Source organism: Rhagoletis pomonella, unplaced genomic scaffold (genome assembly GCF_013731165.1).
Source record: "Rhagoletis pomonella isolate Grant_MI unplaced genomic scaffold, Rhpom_1.0 Rhpom_scaffold_00002, whole genome shotgun sequence".
Classification (NCBI taxonomy): Eukaryota; Metazoa; Arthropoda; class Insecta; order Diptera; family Tephritidae; genus Rhagoletis; species Rhagoletis pomonella.
Window position 1 is genome coordinate 2,500,112 of NW_023458556.1, and position 4,059 is coordinate 2,504,170.

Consider the following 4,059-nt stretch of genomic DNA (forward strand, 5'->3'; position numbering starts at 1 on the left):
TTGAGTGTTGGATAATTCTTGCTGGATTTTCGACGAACAAACCTATTATAATCAGCGCTTTCTGCATTTCCCGCATAAACAAGATTATAAAAAGCATCACACTCGAGAACAGATTGTAATTGAACTTTTGGAACACACAGGGAAAATTTTAATTTTATGATTTCTCTTTTGCATCCTTTTTGACTATTTTATAAATGACTTTGTGATATTGATTACTAATTTTACCTTCCCGAAATGTTTTTGGCGAACATTAACTTCTCCCTCCCTTCCACTCCTTTTTCCCAACATTACAGCACTTCTATTTTCGATTTAAGGCCCGTCCCGTTGCGTTGGCGTTGGCGTCGCTTTGGGCCTTTACTTATGGTGATTTCGTTTCTACCTAAAAATGTTGCCTTTTGATTGCCCCTTTCTCTTTTCATGTTCGATTCTAAATTAAAAGCAACGGGTGAGCAAATTGTGTGTTCGTTTCTTAAAATGTCACACTCTTGTAAGGCAAAGAGGGCAAATTCTCTGCCCTGTGAATCAGATGGTTGCTTAAAAAGACAACATTATGAAATGGGTGAGCTAGACAAGGACAAGAAGGCACTTTCGGTTCGCTAACTTTTCTGGGGTTTCTTGAATCTTAGAGTTTTTGAGTTTCTTTGCTAGTCGGTGTTGGCTAAGCCAATGGTGTCTCATATCAAAACACCTCCTTTTTTGGCTGCTTCAAACAGAGATAGACTACCAGCGTTTACTTCTTAGGGGATTGGCCTTGTGCAAAGTGGCAAGACACAACTCAGAACAACAGAATATGTACAAGGGTTAAATATTATGTACAAAGGGCAAACTCGAGTCATTTAACTACTGAAATCTCACCACACATCGTTTATTAGGAAACAGCTCCTTTTGCTGAACAGCTTACATGCGAGTTTGTATATTTACATACTAAATAAATGTTAAGCACAATTTCAAACTCAGTCAGTAACTTTATTTAACATTTAGATATGTAGCCATGTAGATATACGTACATACATACTTACATACATATCCATCTGTATTAAAGAACTTATTTTTTCACTTTATCACCTTGCAGTTTACTTCAAATACGCCCCACTAAATTAGATTTGACTTTACTAACGACTAAATTTGACTACTTTCGTCCACGAATATGTGTATGTACATACATACATACAAACATATGTATGCAAAAAGGTACATATTTATTTATAATCAAATAACAAAGCGCCACTTAGTTTTCAATAATCGTATCCATGTGCTTGCATATATGTACAAACATATGTGCATATGTAATTTAAATATTGCTTTTGTATAAATAAATATTCATGTAGCACCAGCTTTTCACACGTAATTGTCGCCTGATGATATTTCCCGACTTTCAATGACACTCCTGTAGTAATGCGCCGAATTTTTGGCAACACGTTCTTTATTCTCACTTGTCATGTTCAGGTAATAGAGACCAAACTTTTCACTGCAACGAAAACGAACGTTTATTGTTGATTTAAGGTGTCGCTAGCACGCAACCGCAAAGCGCGAAAGTGTCAAAGAGGGAAAAACTAAAATTAAGCATTTACTTACGTAAATCCCTTATTCCACTCGAAATTATCGATTAAACTCCAATGGGAGTAGTGTGTAACGTTGCACCCATCGTTGATTGCATTCAGGACAGCCCGTAAATGTGTCTGCAAAATATAAAAGAAATCTAGGGTCTACACTAGGGTGCCGCATGACGAAAATTTGCCGCTTTTCCAAGCAGATAATAAAATGTGGAATTTTAGCTCCGAATAAAATATTTTGTTTCAATTCGGCACTAATCGTAAGCTGAAGCACATTGAAAATCCTTCTGAAATTCGCATTATTTTATTTTTATTTTTTAGCTGGAACACTTCTAACATCAAATAACCCTATAGACGAGTGTTTCAATAAAAGATCTGCATCAAAATAAAAAAAAAAACTGTTCACCTCTTCAAAATAACGACATTTTTAAGCTTTTCAGTATAGTTTTCGTGGAAATTTTAACAACTCGGCCGTATATTAACCAAATTTCGAGGTAAAACGGAAAAGGTTTTTTAGTTCAAACTAATGATAGTTTTTAGTTTTGGCTTCTTTTAAATGCATTTTTTAAAGTGTTTGATAACTTTAAAATCTTTGGGCTGATTTTCAGTTTCGCATTGTTTTTTTTGTTGAAACATCCTAGGATTTTTCGGCAAAAAAAAATGTCTGAAGTTTTTGGCGCTTGAGTGGTTTAATTAAAAAAATCGCTGGTACTGTGAGAATGAAAAGTAAATACCAAAGAACTGATGGCAGAATTTTTGAAAAAACTTTTAAATTTACATGTTCCCATTATTTAGACTATTTTCTCGGGAAACATTTTGCGATATACATAAATTAGATTTATGATAAACGTGACGTTTTCATGCAGTTTTAAGGAAAGGTTGCAGTTATAAAATTTGCTGGAGAAGGAGAATCGCTTTTCTTTGTATTGATTGTGAGGCAGCCTAGTGTATGCAGAGCTGAGTCGTAATGATTCCTTTAGGAATTAAATTACTTCCAATTTTAAGGAATTTCATATTGTAATTGGAATAAATTACGTGCTAGTATTGTAATTCTTTCCAATTCCTTTGAAAGGAATTGAAAATGTAATTGATTTTTTTCAATTCCATTACCTGGAATTGCAAGAGTACTTTAGTTTTTTCAATTACTCAAGGAATTGTAAAAGTAATCGAGAAACTGAAAGTTCATTCACGAATGTAAAATGTGCATTTTTATAGATACGCAGGAATTAGTTCAAGAGAACAGCAGCGCCCAAGGCAGCAACAGTCCGGACTGTTCTTCACTGCAAGGCGAGCATGAAAGGATTCGGGCGGGTTATGCCTGCTTTGACATTTACGGGTCTCATCTGCCGCGAAGCGCGTTCACGGTAGGATCTGGAAAATTTAACGGTTACCCTATAAACTGACAGTTTAAGTTATGCAGTTTTTTTTTAAATTCCAATTAGTAATACTACTTAGGTATAAGTTATTTATTCTAGGCAGTTAGCAACCAAGAAATTTAACAACAATCAATCAACAGTAAAATTTTTTTATACATTTTTCGATTACTTTTTAAATTACTTTGAGGAATGGAATTCGAAAAAAAATCAATTACATTTTCAATTCCTTTCAAAATGATATTGTGTGCATTTCCTGTTTTTTATTTATTTTAAATAATTTCAAATATAGTTAGATTTATACCAGAAACCACAGAAATCAAAATTTCAAAAATTGCACAAAGTTCACAAAAAAATCCTTTATACAGAATGTTTAGAAAATTTTTGAGTATGCAGTTTTATAGAACATTCAATTTTATTATAATAAAGTGCAAGTTTCAAGCCACTTAAAATTACCGTTGCTTTTATGGAATTTTTTTGTCAAGGGTGTTCAGCATTTTCTTCAATGTAAAGTATGAACAAAATCAATTTTTATAAGGAAGAAAATGCGCAACATCCTCGACAAAAAATTCTAAAAAATCAGCAGGAATTTTTAATGACTTAAAACTTGCACTTTAACTTTACTAAATTTGAACGGCAACAAAACTGAGTAATCGAAAAATTTCCAAAAGTTCTAAATAAAAAGTTGGAAATTTTGATGAAAATTTTTTGAAGTTTCATTCATTTCTCGGTTTCTGTTATATGTAGATCGAACAATATTTTATCTGAAAATTATTAAAAATAAATAAACAGGAGTTGCAAATAATAGGTTTGTTCGTCGAGCAAAAAATTTGTACATATTTGTACGAATTATCACGATTTTTGCCCAAATCGCGTTCGTGCAGACCAAAAAATTATCCAACACTCAAAAATTGTGAGAGCAAAGTGACAGTTCTCTTAGAGAGAAGTTGCAAATTCTTGCTGGAAAAAATTTTGCCAGCAAGAATTTGCAAACACGAAAAACATGTGGTTGTGGCGCATGGTTGCATTTTTGTCTACAATAATTTGAATAAATTAGTTCGTTAAATTTAAAAATTTATAAACACAAGCGATTTTTTTATGAAAAAAGGAAGTAAATAATTGTTGATATAATT

The 4,059-nt window shown here is 32.8% G+C and overlaps 1 long non-coding RNA gene across 1 annotated transcript; it reads right to left on the reverse strand.

Annotated features, from left to right (window-relative positions):
• Positions 1-945: 945 nt before the first annotated feature.
• Positions 946-2,124, reverse strand: LOC118732496. The gene is made up of 2 exons (XR_004992140.1): positions 1,576-2,124; positions 946-1,468 (listed from the first exon to the last, which is right to left on the reverse strand). It is a non-coding gene; the product is annotated as an uncharacterized LOC118732496 (long non-coding RNA).
• Positions 2,125-4,059: the final 1,935 nt, after the last annotated feature.